This window comes from Salmo salar, chromosome ssa25, assembly GCF_905237065.1.
Source record: "Salmo salar chromosome ssa25, Ssal_v3.1, whole genome shotgun sequence".
Taxonomy (NCBI): domain Eukaryota; kingdom Metazoa; phylum Chordata; class Actinopteri; order Salmoniformes; family Salmonidae; genus Salmo; species Salmo salar.
In genome coordinates, this window is record NC_059466.1 from 42,591,895 (window position 1) to 42,613,153 (window position 21,259).

The window sequence follows — 21,259 nt, forward strand, 5'->3', positions numbered from 1 at the left end:
GGAATTGAATCAGGCTCATGTCATCAAAGTCCAATCAATCACTGACAAACAAAACTGTATGTATCACAACAAGCTAACCAGTTTGAAGCAGTCAGAGTTTCTTTAGGTGTATTTTAGTATTAAAAAAACTAATTCACCATAAGGTTACCTTCCACCTTTTGCACTCAGAAAACCCAACAGGGAACAGGCCCCTGCTCTCAGCATCTGTGGAAAAGGATGTTTTAAATCTGAAACTCATATCAAAATGTAAGCAATTTCCATGCTGATGGACTTTCATATCAGCCTCAGTCAGAGAAGCCTCACCTGAACATTTCTGCCATCAATATTTCAGAGACATTTCGTGCGAGTCTTCTTTTGACTGCTGGTGTGATGAGCTGTGATGGTGATGGATATGGTGGAGCCGTGCTCTTCTGCACTCGTAATGCAGGGCCTCATTTCACGAAGCAGAAAAAATGGCCAGATGCACGCTTTCTGTGAGTACTCTTGTTGAAATGCAATTTTCAACTATAATGGAATCTGAATGAATGTGTTAACAACAATAGGAGATAATAGGGTGTAATATCCAGAATACAAAAAGTAGAAAGAGAGAACAATGAGTGTTTCAGGGACCTATGGCCCTACTTTTTAATAATTAAATGGCCGTCCTCAGAGAGGTAGTTGATACATGATAGAGACCTTAGAGTAGAAGTGAGGCAAGTTTTAGTTGAACTATTCTTAGGTCTATGAGTTCAGAGATCTGGTTGGAAATCTACATTGACTAATTCAAACAGAGACTTTACCAATTATAATGAGTTAAATGTACGTGGAAATGTTTTTTTTTTTTTGCACGTTTTCTAGCTGCAAAAATCCCCTGAAAGGTGGCACTTGATGTCCAGATGTATGTCAATTTGTTACCACCCCATGATCTGTCGCTTTAAATGTGCAGCTCGCTGGCACTTCCAGTAGATCAGCAACGTTAACCCGAGTACGTTGACGTCACTAAACTTTTCCACTATATGTGTGTTGAGATGAGATGAGGGCATGAGAGGGTGGGTTGATGTGGTTTCGCCGAGGACCATCTTTCAAGACAGCCTGTTAACTGTCGTGTTGTAATGTAAGTCAATTCATATTTTTTAATACGTTTTTGGAATGGGATTAGCCTACACAATTTTTTCAATAGTTTTGTGTTTGGATGTTGATCGAGTCGCATGTTTGTGTAGCCTTTTTGTTGTTTTCTGTACAAAACACGTCCGCGCAGCCTAGTGAAGAATAATAAACTTCTTGCAAGTGCAAAATATGTCGAACTTTATACATTTGCAATCTATTTATTTGTTGTGCGCATAGGTCCATTCTATTTTCACATCTTCTCAATTTTACTCCGTGATGTTGACAATAAACTTTGTAGCGCGCACTCGGACAGACAGGTTCATTTGCTCCAGCGTGGATGCGAGAGTCAAGTGGCACTTTAAGTTTTACTCTTGGTAGACATAACGACAGAAGGCAATACTGTATTGAGTGCAATGCTACATATTTGCAATTCGTCTATTGGAATCATGTGCCACAACTGCATGCATAAATCAAGCCACCTAGACACCGTATTTCAGTGCACGCGGAAGGTACATTTTCATTATTTCCGTTTATAAAGACCAGATATAATATAACGGTATTATTACCAGTTGTAACGGTGTTGTTACATTGTCATTTCACTTGGTAAGCCATACTGCTTAAAAACAGTTGCTTATCGATTTTTCAGACTTTCAGAGAATATGTAATTGCCATACAAATTGTACATTTCATTTCACAGCTGATGAAAAAAATATATATATACTACTGCTGTTACTAGCCTACTACTAGGACCTATTTCAATATTGGTGATGTTGTATGTTCATATCAGACATTTGTGTCTGCAGTTGTCCCATAATCATTGTCACTGAGCAAGCTCTATTTTTCACACTTTCACCATGGTACCTTCAGCAGCTTCATACTGGTCATTACTTTGCACTATTTCATCCATGGGGGCAGTCTTTTGCATTTTGCCAAAGATGTGGATATATTTTCTATTTATTTAACTAGGCAAGTCAGTTAAGAACAAATTCTTATTTACAATGACAGCCTACTGAGGAACACTGCTTTGTTCAGAGGCAGAATGACAGATTTTTACCTTGTCAGCTTGGGATTCAATCCAGCACCCTTTCAGTTACTGGCCCAATGCTCTAACCACTAGGCTACCTGCCACCCCAATTTATTGGGGCAGTGTAGAGATACCGCAGGCACTGTAGTTTTTACCCTGGGGCAAAAGACGAGCTCCGATTGGAAAGGACATGCAGTCCACATTTACCTCTCAGAGAAAACTGTTTTTTGCTCTCAGTGCCAAAATGAACTCTGTCCACTAGAGGACATGTGGCATGTCTTTTTGTGGTCATATTTCACATGGTTAATGTACTGTATGATGCCGTCTGTGTCTTTTTCACCAATTATGTCTCATACACCATTTCTATTGATGTATGTTTTGATCTCTGAAGTAGTATTGTAGTGTCTGTGGTAGTTTGATGAATTGTATAGCTATTACTGCACTGTTGAAGCTAGAAACATAAGCATTTCGCTGCACTTGCAAATCTGTGTAAGCAACCAACAAACTTTGATTGGATTGATTGACTGTTTTATTAGAAACATGTCCACCTCCCAAACATTGTCTGCTACACAGTGACCATTACCTGAGAAACAAGGATATATAGCCTAATGTATCTGGGCAAACAATGTTTCCATTGTGAGCAACTGAAACCTGTCTTGATGCCATATGCAATGCCTTTAGGCTCTTACACAATGAATTCTACCCCTTTTGCAAATCATTGTGAATGAGCCTAAAGGCCCAGGATAAAGCAGAGAGCCAACTAATCTTTTTTTCAATTTTCACTGGGCCTCCATGACCGCGAGAGAAGTAGAAGCGGTCATGGAACTCTGGGTAGGATTGGAGCGCATAGTTAAATTAATGTCATAATATAAGCGAGGCGACAAAAAAAAAACATATTATTCAGCTAAAACCCCTGAACTGGCATGTAGGCTAAGGCTACAATGTGTCGTCACAGTTTTGCTGGGTTTAGGAACGTTCCGCTAAACTATATCGTACGTAGTCATTCGGAGTTCTGTGAAGGATGCATTTGAAACAAGTCAAGCACCGTCAGTCAGATGTGTGTTGTTGTGTCTGTGTATCGGGCGTCATATAGAGGAGACCAAGGCGCAGCGTGTTGAGTGCTCATCGTTATATTTTAATGAAAACGGACACGACAAAATGACAGCCAACAGTTCCGTCAGGTTATCCAAACTAAACAGAAAGCAACTACCCACCAAAACCAAGGGGGAAAAAAGGCGGCCTTAGTATGGCTTCCAATCAGAGATAGCGATAGACAGCTGCCTCTGATTGGAAACCATACCCGGCCAAAACATAGAAATACCAACATAGAATGCCCACCCCCTATCACACCCTGACCTACCTAAACAGAGAAAAAACAGCTCTCTTAGGTCAGAGCGTGACAGTCTGCAATGGCACTTGTTTGAAGTGCAGCAGACTAGAGGGAGGAAGATCCACAGTAATTTAGGTTGACACAGGTTTAGTATATTGACTCAACTATAGAGTGTGCAAAATAACATTCTATCTGATCTAGATTGACTCAACCGTAGATTGTGCAGAATAACATTCTATCTGATCATCAGCGTATAGTCTAACTCAAAGCTGTCATTTTCTGCCTCTTGCTCCTTAGATCTTAGTCTTGACAAGCCTAAATGTTTTATGGTAAGTTGATGGATTTTCTTTCATTTGATGTTTTAAATGTTAGAAAATGCTGTGTCTCATCAAAATTACATTTTACTCAGTAACTAATTGATATTGACTTAAAGAGAATGAACAGGATCTTAAGCACTTACAAATAATTCATAATATATTGTACAAATTCAAATTTATAACATATCATACAAATTGCAGGATCTTAAAAAAAAGAATTGCAGGACGTAAGATATTATGAGAAATGGATGATTTGGACAATTTTGACAATTTTCGGGTACCCGTTTTGGCTTGTTAGCGCTACTTTCAAAACTACTGACTGAAATGATAGAAAAACATTTATAATGCATCTTTAATAGTTTTGTTACTTTGCCATTGTGCCAGGGTTGAGGATTCCCCCTTGCCCAACCTTACAGCAACAACAGTATTCTCCTCAGTGTACTCAGTCAACACTTTCAGTGGTCTTTCCAGTCTGTCTGAGTCTTAGACCATACACACGCTGCCTGATAACATCATCGCTATCAGCCGATGCTTACTATCCCTCACTGTCACTGAGATCTCCATCACGCCAATCTTCAAGCAACAAGCCTGGGAGCTGCCTCTATCACTTACTGCTGCATTCTACTGATCAGTTTACTTTTAACCTCATCCTTATAACAGAAAAAAAAAATCTATCTTGAACCAAATAGGCCCACTCCTAATGTGACTAGTATTTAAGGTAAACTTAAAAGGTGATAGACACTCAGTGGAGAACCTGCACTCATCTCAAAGATATGCTAATAACTAATATCATGTCTATGTGCAGGCTACACAATAATGACATGTCTAAATTGTTCTTTCTTTAATGGAGGACAGTGTGTGGCAGGAGCGAGTCAGTGAAGCCGAGACTATTGATGTTTTTGTCTTGCTTGACTTGTGCATTGACTCCCTGAAATGTCAAAGCTTTGAATTTCAGACGTAATGAGTGAATTAATCCTCTCTGCACTTATTACATATCTCAATTAATCATCGCCCCTTGCAAATGATGTGGCAGAAAGTTATTAGGTCCTGTGATATTCCCCCTTTGGTGAATATAAAGTCTTTGTCTTAATTGTTCCAGGCAGATGGGCATTGTTGTTATTGAATAAAGACTTTCCAAGCTGTGATGGGACCCTTTGTTATTCAAACAATGTATGGAACTGGAAGTCTTTTGGAACCACCCGAGCTACCGTATCAAAGAAAATACTGCTCAACTCCCAGGCACACTTTAGAATGTATTTTCACAGTCAATGTTTTCTTAATGTTTCAATTGACTGCACTTTTGTGTGTTTCTACTTCTGTACAAATACTTTTTATGGGAAAGCATTGTAAAACCTCACAGACTGAGTTGTAAAAGAGTAGTACATTCCTGAAAAGACATCGGAATAAATTTTGTGTGAAATCATGTTCATGACCTCATTGAAAAAACGTATTATGAATGCAGTAAAGAACCACCGGGATGCTGGCCCTTGTTGACTCCAATGCTCGCCACATTTGTGTCAAGTAGTTTGGATGTCCTTTTTGTGGTGGACCATTCTTGATAAACACAGGAAACTGTTGAGGGTGAAAAACCCAGCAGCGTTGCAGTTCTTCACACAAACCTGTGTGCCTGGAACCTACTACCATAACCCGTTCAAAGGCACTTAAATATTTTGTCTTGCCCATTCACCCTCTGAATGGCACGCATACACAATCCATGTCTCAAAGCTTAAAAATCCTTCTTTAAACTGGCTCCTCCCATTCATCTACACTGATTGAAGTGGATTTAACAAGTGACATCAAGAAGTGATCACAGCTTTCACCTAGATTCACCTGGTCAGTCTATGTCATGGAAAGAGCATGTGTTCTTATTGTTTTGTATACTCAGTGTAAATATATATGTTATCCACTGTATAATATGACATTTAACAGCTCATACATGACAAGTAAATGAGCATTATACCTTGGTGGTTTTAAATATGTTAATGAAATATCTTACAATGTCCTTGTTAACGTATTTCATGTGTACTGGTACATTCTTCGGTCTGGTACTAAATGTGTAATATTCTCTGGGCACAGCCAGAGTGTCGGGATGTCCTTTAAAAACATGCTCTCAACAGTTTGATCTCCAAGGAAGTGGTGACCTCTGTACAGGGCGGTCAGAGACACAATATATAACTTCGCATAGATTCTGGTGTTCCACCAACGTCAGCGGGGAAATGGCTTTGTAGATTTCATAATTTGTGAGACCCTACCAGAGCAACCAGAAAGGAATTCTTGGAGCATTGTAATACAGTGGCAGTTTGCTATGCCACTGCTTATAATTTATAAATTAAGTATAACTATAAGAAATCTAAGATGTGTCAAACCAATTGTATGCAGCTCGGGGCTCATGTTATGCATTTGGCTAGATGTCAAGATCAGCTTTTTGGTTACAACAGAGACATTCCGTTCCCTCCTGGATAAAGATCCCTGTTGCCTGAATAGTTTTGTGTCAAAGACCGTCTCAGCGGAGGCGGATTAATTCAGAGTTGAATATCGGCACGCACATTCATAAGTCCTCCACGTGCTTTTCAGTCTTTTTTCATATCAGACACAGCTAAGTCATTGTTAGCAAAGAAAGGTTTACAAAGGCCTACACTATGGAGCTGCTAGCTTGTCAAGACATGAACATTATTTACACAAATCACTGGTTAAATACAAAGTGAATATTGGAATAATGCTATTCTGTAGTCTAGCACTATATAATTGTTTAAAAACCAGGTTAATTCCCGAAGTCGTTCATTTATCAGCTGAACATCAACTGTTGGGTGGAAAGAGCAGCAACTCCTCATACAGGGCGGCAGGTAGCCTAGTGGTTAGAGTGTTGGACTAGTAACCGAAAGGTTGCAAGTTCAAATCCCTGAGCTGACAAGGTACAAATCTGTTGTTCTGCCCCTGAACAGGCAGTTAACCCACTGTTAAAATAAAAAAAAGTAACTGCAGGAAGCCTGTTAGCCAATCGAATGCATATTCACTGTAAAATTTACACTGTATTTATGAACGCTGTAAAAAATCACTTGATTTTATTAGTGCCAGTAGTTTAAGGATATTAAACAAGAAACAAGCAACAAAATGATGTTTACAGTTTGTGATCAAGCCAATAATTAGCCCATTGTGGTAAACAACGCTGATCAGCATATCTTGCTTCAGCCATGTACCCACCATGCTGCATCAGACAGGCGATAATGCTTCAGCCAAGTAGCCACCATGCTGCATCAGACAGGTGATCATGCTTCAGCCAAGTAGCCACCATGCTGCATCAGACAGGTGATAATGCTTCAGCCAAGTAGCCACCATGCTGCATCAGACAGGTGATCATGCTTCAGCCAAGTAGCCACCATGCTGCATCAGACAGGTGATTATGACTCAGCCAATTAGCCAGCATGCTGCATCAGACAGGTGATTATGACTCAGCCAATTAGCCACCATGCTGCATCAGACAGTTGATCATGCTTCAGCCATGTAGCCACCATACTGCATCAGACAGGTGATCATGCTTCAGCCATGTAGCCACCATGCTGCATCAGACAGGTGATCATGCTTCAGCCATGTAGCCACCATGCTGCATCAGACTGGTGATCATGCTTCAGCCATGTAGCCACCATACTGCATCAGATCATGCTTCAGCCAAGTAGCCACCATGCTGCATCAGACTGGTGATAATGCTTATTTCTAAAATAGCACAACTGCCTGATAATATGGACCATGTACAAGCCCCAAGATTTTCATCAATATGTTATTGGGCACATTACATTTGAAATGGTTTAATATAGGCTATAATGTATGTCATCATTGAGGGGGGATGATTTTATTTTTGTTTTCTAAACAATCAGTGTAAATATCAGATTTTATGGTAGGCTATAAAGGTACTGGCCCTGACTGCAAATGAAACATGAGATCACCAACGATTAAAATGCTGCGTGCATAACTAGCTTTTCTGTGATCTTGGCCCTGGCCAGTAATTTTCTCATTTGGGCCACTGTCAAATGTACAATGACTTATAGCGACCTTTAATAAAATTACTCTTGTTGACTTCATGCATATTTGGAATTGAACGTTCACTCTGCAGCACATTTTCCTCACACATCTCCTTGTATCACTGCAGTGTATTAACGAGGCAACTAAATCTAAGCGTTGTAATGATTTATTTTTAGCCCTAATCTTTGACAGTAACATGAATAAACGTTTAATAGTTTGGTGTCAAAGGTGATGTAAAGCTTAATAAAATACAGACTCTCATCATGGTTATATGATGTCAGGTCTATATTGGTGTCTCGATTCAGTCGAGCCTGCATTGCAGATTTTTTTCCCTATGGTTTAAACAAAATCACAGAATGGTTGTGGGGACTGTAAGAAGCTACTTTTACTAGTTTAGCTAGTTTTCATTAGACGTGTGTGTGTGGGCAGTAGTTTGTAAACAAAGATAAGCTGTGCAATGGAAGGTTTAAATGGATTCCAAATCCACCTGCCCACTAATGTCTTCTCTTATGACAACACTTAGCCTCAGGTTGCACACATTTGTTTTTTTTTCAGTCACTTAACTACTTAACAGCAGATTTATCAGAAAATAATGCCTTGCCACAATTTCTTTTTCAATCGTGTAATTTCTGTAAATGCAATTTTGATAAGCTTGTTGAGTTTGGACCAACCTGCTTGCTAAAGGCATAATTTTCTCACACAGAATGTCTCAGAACCTATAATGACATACTCTGTGTATTTGGTTGGTCTTAATCTCCCGTGGGCATATTCTGCATTTAGACCAAGAGAATTTGCCAGGGCTGAATGGGGTGCTTGAGATCAGCATTTGTTCCAGGTTATTTGGACATATCAGGATTGGGTGAAGACGTTTTTTTTACACTGCTTCAGCTCGAATGCTTTGCATGTAAGCCCACACGAATAGGAAGGGGGGGGGGGGGACTTTGTTTTGACACAACTCAATTTCTAACACGTATGAACACAGAAGTTAATCTCGCAGCTGAACAAATTCTGTGAGATTTTACCTCTGGGTTAACAGAAATTAGAATTGGATGTAGCCTAAAATATTAAACACTGCAAACCTTTCTATTCATGACTAGGCTTTGTTGACATTTTGGAGGAGCACTGCCTACTGTCACAGGTCAGAATGGTGTAGTAGTCAATTCACAGCTAAGGCTCTATGGAAGTACATAATAAATGTTGGACATTTTTGTCATTTAGCAGACACTCTTATCCAGAGCATTTTTATACTAGTCCCCTGTGTGAATTGAACCCACAACCCTGGCATTGCAAGCATCATGCACTACCAACTGAGCTACACAGGACCTGTAAACAGTTTCTTACTGCTTGTTTTGAAACAAATTCTCACATTTTCAAGTGTAATGTTTTGTATAGATAGCTATTTTTGAGATGTTACAATGTCTTTTACTTCCTTAACCCTGGTGTTTACTGTCATCTTGAATCGATGCTAAGGCCAATCCCACCACTATAACTAAGTTAGAGTAGTCGCCATGAAGTTCAATTGATAAGGCTGTTAATTGTAGAATTGATCAGGCTGTTGATTGTGGCCTGTGGAATGTTGTCCCACTCCTCTTCAATGGCTGTGCAAAGTTGCTGGAAATTGGCGGGAACTGTAAAACAGTTTCTGACAGTTTGTGTAGAAATTCATAAGTTGTGCAAATCCTCAGTTTCATCAGCTGTCCGGGCTGCTGGTCTCAGACCATCCCACAGGCGAAGAAGCCGGATGTGGAGGTCCTGGGCTGGCATGGTAACATTTGGTCTGCGGTTGTGAGGCCGGTTGGACGTACTGCCAAATTCTCTAAAACGATGCTTGAGGCGGCATATGGTAGATAAATGAACATTCAATTCTCTGGCAACAGCTCTGGTGTACATTCCTGCAGTCAGCATGCCAATTGCATGCCCCTTAAAACTTGAGACATCTGTGGCATTGTGTTGTGTGATAAAACTGCACATTTTAGAGTGGCCTTTTGAGAGAAATAAGCTTTTTGTGAATATGGAACATTTCTGGGATCTTTTATTTCCGCTCATGAAACATGGGATCAACATTTTACATGCTGAGTGTATATTTTTGTTTAGTATATTATTTGCGAGGAAGTTGCTACCATTTTCATATACAAGCTGCTTATGTCATCAATGATAATCTTATTGAGTTATGTTGTAAATCACATCAAGAAAGAACGTTCACCTCTTTTCACTGTTTTAATGTTGACCATGTATTGTCAAAACAAACTCACAGCAATGGAATATCAATGAGTTTCAAACAGTCAGATCGTGGACATGGTTATACTTTTGGATTAATTAATAAGAGTCTCCAAAATGTAATGTGTTGAATAATGTGTTATTGCTTTTTTAAGTGATGAGGTAATAGGATATGGAACATAGCATTGCACAATTAGCTATTTAGGTTTCAAGATGGCTGCCTGTTCTGGATCAGTTTATGTTGTACATCTCTGCTGTACCAGAAGCTGCAACCTTCCCTACACTTCCTTATCAGGAACAGCTTTTTACAAGGATTCATATATGTCTATCTCATTTCTGTTATGGTTAGTATCCTAGCCACTGCACTGAGGCTAGGAAACACTGTCACTACCGATAAATCCACAATAATTGAGAATTTCAATAAGCATTTTTCTACAGCTGGCCATGCTTTCCACCTGGCTACCCCTACCCCGGTCAACAGCCCTGCGCTCCCCACAGCAATTCGCCCAAACCTCCCCCACTTCTCCTTCACCCAAATCCAGATAGCTGATGTTCTGAAAGAGCTGCAAAATCTGGACCCCTACAAATCAGCCGGGCTAGACAATCTGGACCCTCTCTTTCTAAAATGATCTGCCAAAATTATTGCAACCCCTACTACTAGCCTGTTCAACCTCTCTTTCGTATCGTCTGAGATTCCCATAGTTTGGAAAGCTGCCGCGGTCATGCCCCTCTTCAAAGGGGGGAGACACTCTAGACCCAAACTGCTACAGACCTATATCTACCCTGCCTATCTAAGGTCTTTGAAAGCCAAGTTAACAACAGATTACCGACCATTTTGAATCTCACCGTACCTTCTCCGCTATGCAATCTGGTTTCAGAGCTGGTCATGGGTGCACCTCAGCCACGCTCAAGGTACTAAACAATATCATATCCGCCATCGGTAAGAGATATTACTGTGCAGCCGTATTCAACGACCTGGCTAAGGCTTTCGACTCTGTCAATCACAACATTCTTATTGGCAGACTCAACAGCCTTGGTTTATCAAATGATTGCCTCGCTTGGTTCACCAACTACTTCTCCGATAGAGTTCAGTATGTCAAATCGAAGGGCCTGTTGTCCGAACCTCTGGCAGTCTCAATGGGGGTGCCACAGGGTTCAATTCTCGGGCCGACTCGCTTCTCTGTATACATCAATGATGTCGCTTTCGCTGCTGGTGATTCTTTGATCCACCTCTACGCAGACGACACCATTCTGTATACATCTGGCCCTTCGTTGGACACTGTGTTAACCTCTCTTGGGGAGGTGGGACGCTACCATCCCACCCACGGTTCACACTATCCAACAGCCCGTGAAAAATCAGAGCGCCAAATTCAAAACCACAAAATGTCAGAATTCAAAGTTCTCAAACACACGACTATTTTACACCATTTTAAAGATACACGTCTCCTTAATGTAACCACATTGTCCAATTTCAAAAAGGCTTTACGGCAAAAGTATAAAGTTAGATTATGTTAGGACAGTTCCAACACAAGAAAAACCACACAGCCATTTTCCTAGCAAGGACAGGCGTCACAAAAACCAGAAAACCAGCTAAAATTATGCACTAACCTTTGACGATCTTCATCAGATGACACTCCTAGGACATCATGTTACACAATACATGCATTTTTTGTTCGATCAAGTTGATATTTATATCCAAAAACAGCATTTTACATTGGCGCGTGATGTTGAGAAAATATTTTGCCTCCAATACTGCCGGTGAATCAGCACAACAATTTACAAAAATACTCATCATAAACGTTGATAAAATATTAAAATGTTATTCAAAGAATTATAGATGAACATCTCCTTTATGCAACCGCTGTGTGTAACGGCCATCGTTAGAGAAAGACCCAGGTGCAGCGGAGGATGTGTTCATCTTGAATGAATTTTAATACAAAAAGAGAACACTTGACAAAATAAACAAAATGACAGCAGACAGTTCTGTCAGGTACTAACAACGAAACAGAAAGCACCAAACAGAAACAATCACCCACAAAAACCCAAAGGAAAAACAGGCTACTTATGTGTGACTCCCAATCAGCAACAACAGACTACAGCTGTGCCTGATTGGAAGCCACAAGGCCAAAATCAACGAAACAAACCAACCTAGAAAAAATAACATAGAACGCCCACCCAATGTAACACCCCTCAACCAAAATAAAGAACAAAAACCCCTCTCTATGGCCAGGGCGTTACACTGTGACAGATTTCAAAAAAGCTTCACGGGGAAAGCACACTTTGCAATAATCTGAGTACTGCGCTCAGAAAAAGACATCAAGCAATACAGATACCCGTCATCTAAAATCATAAATAGCATTACAAATATTCACTTACCTTTGATGATCTTCATCAGAAGGCACTTCCAGGAATCCCAGGTCCACAATAAATGTTGTTTTGTTCGATAAAGTCCATAATTTATGTCCAACTCCTCCATGTTGTTTGCGCGTTCAGTAAGCTACTCCAAGTGTAGGAAGCGCGGCCAAAATGTCACGACGAAAAGTCAAAAAAAGTTATATTTACATTTGTTCAAACATATCAAATGTTGTATAGCATCAATCTTTAGGGCCTTTTTAACTTAGAACTTCAATAATATTCCAACCGGACGATTCCAATGTCTTGAAAAACGTTTTGGAACACAGCTACTTCATCACGTGAATGCGCGCCAATGAACTCATGTGCTTTCCTGAGTCAACAACTTCCAACTTCCTTTGTTGGCTCTCTGTTCACCATAGACGCCTCAAACAACATTCTAAAGACTGTTGACATCTAGTGGAAGCCTTAGGAAGTGCAAAATGAACCCTAAGTCACTGTGTGTTGGATAGGCAATCGCTTGAAAAAAACTACAGCCTCAGATCCTCCACTTCCTGGTTGGATTTTTTCTCAGGTTTTTGCCTGCCAAATGAATTCTGTTATACTCACAGACATCATTCAAACAGTTTTAGAAACTTCAGAGTGTTTTCTATCCAAATCTACTAATAATGCATATTCTAGTTCCTGGGCCGAGTAGTAGGTCGTTTAATTTGGGTACGTTTTTCGTCCGGCCGTGAAAATACTGCCCCCTACCCAAGAGAGGTTAACTAACCTCCAGATGAGCTTCAATGCCATACAACTCTCCTTCCGTGGCCTCCAACTGCTCTTAAATGCAAGTAAAACTAAATGCATGCTCTTCAACCGAATGCTGCCCGCACCTGCCCGCCCGTCCAGCATCACTACTCTGAACGATTCTGACGATTCTGAATATGTGGACAAATACAAATACCTAGGTGTCTGGTTAGATTGTAAACTCTCCTTCCAGACTCACGTTAAACATCTCCAATCCAAAATTAAATCTTGAATTGGCTTCCTATTTCGCAACAAAGTGTCACGGTCGTCGAAGGGTTGAGACCAAAACACAGCGGGTATATGTACACTCATCTTCTTTTATTAGGACAAAGAAGGGAAACCAAAAACAAACACGTATACAAAAAATACAACGACGATAGACAGTCCTGTAAGGCATAACGCTAAACATGGAAATAACCTCCCACAAAGTGACAGGTGAAAATAGGCTCCCTAAGTATGACTCTCAATCAGCAACAACGATGTACAGCTGTTCCTGATTGAGAGTCATACCAGGCCAACACAGAAATACAAAACTAGAACAGCCCCTTAGAAATACAAACACAAGAACATACCCAACACCCCGGAACACATAAATCAAATACCCCTCTCAATACACACACACCCCGAACCACCTAAATCAACTACCCCCTCTACATCGACACTTACACCAATAAACCCCAGAAACACTCTACACAAAATATCCCTCTATCTAAACACATACACAAAACCATGAAAACAAATACCCTCTGCCACGTCCTGACCAAACTACAATAACAAATAGACCCCTTTACTGGTCAGGACGTGACACAAAGCATCCTTCACTCATGCTGCCAATCATACCCTCGTAAAACTGACCATCCTACCGATCCTCGACTTCGGCGATGTCATTTACAAAATAGCCTCCAACACTCTACTCAACAAATTGGATGCAGTCTATCACAGTGCCATCCGTTTTGTCACCAAAGCCCCATATACTACCCACCACTGCGACCTGTATGATCTCGTTGGCTGGCCCTCGCTTCATACTCGTCGCCAAACCCACTGGCTCCAGGTCATCTACAAGTCTCTGCTTGGTAAAGCCCTGCCTTATTTCAGCTCACTGGTCACCATAGCAGCACCCACCCGTAGCACGCGCTCCAGCAGGTATATCTCACTGGTCAAAGCCAATTCTTCCTTTTGCCGCCTCTCCTTCCAGTTCGCGGCTGCCAATGACTGGAACGAACTTCAAAAATCTCTGAAGCTGGAGACTCTTACCTCCCTCACTAGCTTTAAGCACCAGCTGTCAGAGCACCTCACAAATCACTGCACCTGTACATAGTTCATCTGTAAATAGCCCATCCAATCTACCTCATCCCATACGGTATTTATTTATTTATCTTGCTCCTTTGCACCCCAGTATCTCAACTTGCACATTCATCTTCTGCACATCCTACCATTCTTGTGTTTAATTGCTATATAGTAATTACTTTGCCACCATGGCCTATTTATTGCTTTACCTCTCTTATCTTACCTCATTTGCACATGCTGTATATAGAGTTTTTTACTGTATTATTGATTGTATGTTTGTTTATTCCATGTGTAACTCTGTGTTGTTGTATGTGTCGAACTGCTTTGCTTTATCTTGGCCAGGTCACAGTTGCAAATGAGAACTTGTTCTCAACTAGCCTACCTGGTTAAATAAAGGTGAAGAAAAAAAATATAATACTTTTTTTGCGTGCATTAAGGCTATGCTTGAGGCTGTTTTGCAGTGTTAGATCAATCTATGGTGTGTTAGATCAATCTATGGTGTGTTAGATCAATGTATGCTGTGTTAGATCAATGTATGCTGTGTTAGATCAATCTATGCTGTGTAAGACCAATCAATGCTGTATTAGATCAATGTATGCTGTGTTAGATCAATCTATGCTGTGTCAGATCAATGTATGCTGTGTTAGATCAATGTATGCGTGTCAGATCAATCAATGCTGTATTAGATCAATGTATGCTGTGTTAGATCAATCTATGCTGTGTTAAATCTGTTTTGATCTGGATTCAAAGGTTGAGTGTTTCTGTCTCCTTTTCAGTTGTAATCGTGTTGCCCTCAAAACATCATTTTTTTCATTGGAATGTGTATTTTGTACTCAAACAGACCTTGTAAAGGCGGCTCTGAGTTTTTAGTTCTCAGATCTCTTGTGGTATAGTGTGAGAACTTTATTACTTAGCCACCCATCGTGGAGTGGATTATGTGTCAAATGTCTACATTCATGGTAGCCTGGCAGACATTCCCTTCGTTCAGCTCCATAGGAGTTGACGAACAGCGTTCGGAGCTGACGGCTCACAGAACCCAGCTCAGCAGAGCTAAGAAACAGTCTGGCAATGGCATTGGCACTGACATTACGACTGCTGGAAACACAGCAAGGCATGTCTTTTATAGACCAACACCCCTAGAGAAATTACCGGCATGTATTTCTGAAAAGTTTCTCTTTCTATTTTTGTCAAAGAGAGCTTCTGAGAAGGAATCGATTTGGGAAAATATCACACTATGGGCAAAATGGCAGCTTTTAATGTCCACATGATTCCGTAATGGCTCTTTTATTTCTAGCAGGGTGCCATTCATATCACACTCATTAGTCTTGATTTCCCATTCATTTTCAAGCTCCCCAGCCTCGCGGTGCTTTGGCGTTTTTCATTGCTTCTGACAACATGCCTGTAGTATCCTACTGCTCGTAATGAATCGGGGAATTATCTGTATTTTATTGGTTTTGTTTAGTGCTTCAGGGGGAAAGGGCTGATAGCTCCATTCGTCCTCTATGGGCCAGACTGCATATCTCATCGTGGCAGGCCTGAAACGTCTGTGGGTCATATATTTTGGCAAGGCTGCAGACGGTGTGATACATAACTTAGCTCCGATAAGTAAGTTATTCGTTCTGGTTCCCCCAATCAGTCAAGGCTAGAGAGAAAACTCCCAGGCAGACGCCCTCATAAAGTTAATCCACATAAAAACTAATGAGATTTATAGGGTAACCATTACAATGCTGCCTCCTCGTGCCAAAATAATCAGTGTTTACTCTGTTTAATGCTGTTTATGCTCACAGTTGACTTGTCAGTACTCGAGGCCTGCATATCAGGGTGTTGATTCAAAACTCTGAGCATCCTTTCTCTATCCTTGGATTAGTTGATTTATGGTTGATGTTCGAAGCGATTATCGCATGATTTTCTCAAAACATATTTTCTGTATTGAACTCTGAATGGATCAGGGTCGTCTTTGCACTATAGGCTACAGGCTTAATAGTATGGTTAGCATATTGAAGATGATTGTTTATAGTCAAATGTTATTTACTGTCATAACTAGAGGTCGACCGATTAATCGGAATGGCCGATTAATTAGGGCCGATTTCAAGTTTTCAAAACAATCGGAAATCGGTATTTTTGGACACCGATTTGGCTGTTTTTTCATTTTTTTTTCATTTTTTACACCTTTATTTAACTAGGCAAGTCAGTTAAGAACACATTCTTATTTTCAATGACAGTCGTTCTGCCTTCTGACAGATTTTTACCTTGTCAGTTTGGGGATTCGTTTTTGCAACCTTCCGGTTACTAGTCCAATGCTCTAACCACCTGCGTGGCTAGTCCAACCACCTAACCACCTTACTTTGCACTCCACAAGGAGCCTGCGTGGCAGGTTGACTACCTGTTACGCTAGGGCAGCAAGAAGCCAAGGTAAGTTGGTAGCTAGCATTAAACTTATGAAAAGCAATCAATAGTTAACATTTTTACAGATGCTCTTATCCAGAGCAACTTACAGTAGTGAATGCATACATGGCCCCCCGTGGGAATCAAACCCACAACCCTGGCATTGCAAACACCATGCTCTACCAACTGAGCTATAGGGAAGGCCAACTACACATGGTTGATGATATTACTAGTTTATCTAGCGTGTCCTGTGTTGCATATAATCGATGCGGTGCCTGTTAATTTCTCATCGAATCACAGCCTACTTCGCCAAACGGGTGATGATTCAGCACTGTCGTTGCACCAAAACTAACCATAAACATCAATGCCTTTCTTTAAAATCAATACACAAGTATATATTTTTAAACCTGCATTTTTAGTTAATATTGCCTGCTAACAGGAATTTCTTATAATTAGGGAAATTGTGTCCCTTTTTTTGCGTTCCGTGCAAGCAGTCAGGGTATATGCAGCAGTTTGGGCCGCCTGGCTTGTTGCAAACTGTGTAAAGTCCATTTATTCCTAACAAAGACCGTAATTAATTTGGCAGAATTGTACATAATTATGACATAACATTGAAGGTTGTACAATATAACAGCAATATTTAGACTAAGGGATGCCACCCGTTAGATAAAATATGGAACGGTTCCGTATTTCACTCAAAGAATAAACGTTTTGTTTTCGAAAGGATAGTTTCCGGATTCGACCATATTAATGACCAAAGGCTCGTATTTCTGTGTGTTATTATGTTATAATTAAGCCTATGATTTGATAGAGCAGTCTGGTAGGTAGGCAGCAGCAGGCAGCAGGCTCGTAAGCAGCAGCAGGCTCGTAAGCATTCATTCAAACAGCACTTTCGTGCATTTGCCAGCAGCTCTTCGCAATGCTTCAAGCATTGCGCTGTTTATGACTTCAAGCCTATCAACTCCCGAGATTAGGCTGGTGTAACCGATGTGAAATGGCTAGCTAGTTAGTGGGGTGCGCGCTAATAGCGTTTCAAACGTCACTCGCTCTAAGACTTGGAGTAGTTGTTCCCCTTGCTCTGCAAGTGCCGCGGCTTTTGTGGAGCGATGGGTAACGATGCTTCGAGGGTCGCTGTTGTCGATGTGTTCCTGGTTCGAGCCCAGGTAGGGGCGAGGAGAGGGACGGAAGCTATACTGTTACACTGGCAATACTAAAATACCTATAAGAACATCCAATAGTCAAATGTATATGAAATACAAATGGTATAGAGAGAAAAAGTCCTATAATAACCTCAACCTAAAACTTCTTACCTGGGAATATTGAAGACTCATGTTAAAAGGAACCACCAGCTTTCATATGTTCTCATGTTCTGAGCAAGGAACTTAAACGTTAGCTTTTTTACATGACACATATTGCATTTTTTCTTTCTTCTCCAACACTTTGTTTTTGCATTATTTAAACCAAATTGAACATGTTTCATTGTTTATTTGAGGCTAAATTGATTTGATTGATGTATTATATTAAGTTAAAATAAGTGTTCATTCAGTATTGTCGTAATTCTCATTATTACAAATAAAAAAAAAAAAAAATTGTCAGATTAATCGGTATCAGCTTTTTTTGACCTCCAATAATCGGTATCGGTATCGGCATTGAAAAATCATAATCGGTCGACCTCTAGTCAACCAAGGGCTGTGTGAGCCTGTGAAGTCAAGTTGTACCAATGTTGTACATTGCAATTGTATTTCTCACCTGACAAAGGTACACATTTTGTCTTTAAGGATGTTAGACGTCATCAACTGGCTGACTAGTGTTGCAGAATTCTGGGAACATTCAATAAATTCTCTGTTTTTCACAAAATCCCAGTTGAAGGAATCAGGAGGGAATAAACTGAAAATTCGGAAACCTTCAAACCTTCAAACTTCACTGTAACATACCATTACTATTATTAGCTAGTAATGCTCCGAATGTTTAACCCCCCCCCCACACACACACACATACTATTAAAGCTTCAGGCATTTTAAATGAGCTCTCCCAATTTCTGATTAGAGGGCTGACTTATAGGAGAAAGTAACTGTCTCTATGAATAACAAGAACAAAGAGCTTTTAACCCTCTACTGCACACATTTAGGTTTTTCATGAAAATAAATATTCCATCCTATTTTTTAGAAGATTTATGTCTTTAATAATAAAAAATACAAACACTTTTACCCCCCCCCCCACACACAGACATAATTGTTTTAGTTGCCTCAGGGCAACGCTGTGCCATAACAGTACTAAAACACCACAGAAAATCTGAGATTTTCAGAACATTTATAATGTGAAATATAAATTAGTAGAAAAAAGCATTATTTTTAGAAGGTGGGCATAAACTAGTATTTCACTGCCTCTCAAACCTGATTCTGGGGTCAATTTTTCTTTGCTGTCACTGTCCTCAAGCTGACTGGCTATGATCCTAACTGCTCCATTGGGCTACTTTATTCCATAGAATGTCTCTGTGTCCATTGGACTACTTTATTCCATAGAATGTCTCTGTGTCCATTGCGTGTGAACGTCTGTGGATATGTTGACAAAAACATTGACCAAGGGCATCATTGACTAAGGCCATCATTGACCAAGATCATCCTTGACCAAGGCCACATTGACCAAGGCCATCATTGACCAAGGCCATCATTGACCAAGGCCATCATTGACAAAGGCCATCATTTTACATCCAATTACATGTCTTTTATTCAGCATGATATTGCCCTAAAAAGTACCCTGACTGCACAATGTTGTCCTGAGTCCCAAAAAATATAAACATTTAAATATAAAAAAAAATATGTTTGAAACCTATAAAATATACTTCTTTAGAGGTTCCTACACAAGCACATACTATTTATTATCAAGATATCTATATTTAAATATGCTAAATAATTAAATGTATCTTACCCTTTGCTCACACCATGCACACACATCACTCTGCTTCCTGAAAGGGCCCTCCCCCAGGTGATACATCATACCAACTTCTGCACCTCATTGGATTGGTTACAGACATGTCATCACATATTGTCATGTGTAGAAATTGTAAAAAAAAATATATATATGGGGGTGAGGTGCAAAAAGGTTTTCTGTTGCCTGAGGGCAATGATGTGAGGTAGAGGGTTAACACTAGAACAGCCGGGACATTCAGTCTATAAGTATCCGCTAGAGCATGTTGTTGGGCAGCCTATTAGCATACACCAGGCCTAATGAATACTTTTCATATATGCTATTGGAAGAATAATAATTTGGTTGTATTTATGACGGTCTTAGGTAACATTAGAATAGTAAATAACAATTATTTCAAAGAACATAATAACATTTTCATTTATTTATGTTACTCTATTCCAAGGGTATTCAACTCTTACTCAACGAGGTCCGGAGCCTGCTGGTTTTCTGTTCTACCTGATAGTTAATTGCGCCTACTTGGTGTCACAGGTCTAAATCAGTTCCTGATTGGAGGGGAATAATGAAAAAACGCAGTGGAACTGGCTTTGAGGTCCAGAGTTGAGTTTGAAGGCTCTAGGCTATAAGTTTGTTTGAGTTTATTTTATTTTTACATGGACAGTGCACATTAATCAACATTTCAGCAAAAGTGCTGGTTTTAGCCAGCTGTCCCTGGGCAGGTTATTAAAAACAATTACAATATAGACAATCATTGAGCAGTAAGCACACGCAGAGCAACATAGGACAAGCAAGACATAGCATACAAACAGAGCAACATAGAACAAGCAAGATGTAGCATACAGACAGAGCAACATAGAACAAAAAGCAACAAGACAAAATCCATAAAAGCATCAAATTGTTTCCACACCTCACAAGCTACAGACAACAGACAACATGGAAAGCGGCAATACACAGCTAGGGATTATGTTCACAAATCTGATTGACCTTTAGCCATGTCTTCATGCATTTTGTGAAAGTGTGATATGTGGTGCAGTTATGTGTGTCTGATGGCAGTGTATTCCAGACATGGGAAGCTCTCACAGAGAAAGCAGATTTACTATAGGTGCTTTTCCTTAAGGGAACTATGCAGTCACCTCTCATGGCAGACCTTGTGGATCTGCTGCCATATGTTTGGGTTTTCTGTTTAACAAAAATACTGAGTGGCGAGGGAGCCAGGCCATTTAGGATCTTGAATACAAGACATGCGTCGGTGTATTGCACAAGATTTTCCCAACTCAGGAGCTCATGCTTTCTGAGGATGTAACAGTGATGAAGACTATTGGGCTTCCTATCAAGCACTTTGAGAGCCTGTTTCTAGACAGATTGAATAGGTTTTAATGTTGTACAGCAAGCTTGGGCCCAACTAGTCAAGCAGTATGTTAAGTGGGGGAGTATCATAGATTTGAAGTACAGTCTTGCTACCTCTGTAGTCAAACAATTTCGTATAAATCGGAAATTAGCTAGGTTGAATTTGGTTATTTGAATGAC

At 40.2% G+C, this 21,259-nt stretch overlaps 1 protein-coding gene across 4 annotated transcripts in view; it reads left to right on the forward strand.

The window, feature by feature from the left end:
* The first annotated feature begins 988 nt into the window (after window positions 1-988).
* LOC106586826 (PTB domain-containing engulfment adapter protein 1) overlaps window positions 989-21,259 on the forward strand; it is a 190,015-nt gene continuing 169,744 nt past the window's right edge. The window contains exon 1 of one of the 4 annotated variants that reach the window (XM_045707319.1): window positions 989-1,093. The gene's annotated coding sequence lies outside the window, so the exon portion shown is untranslated. The remainder of the gene's footprint in view (window positions 1,094-21,259) is intronic. The other 3 variants (XM_014174523.2, XM_045707322.1, XM_014174530.2) reach the window with 3 other exon arrangements.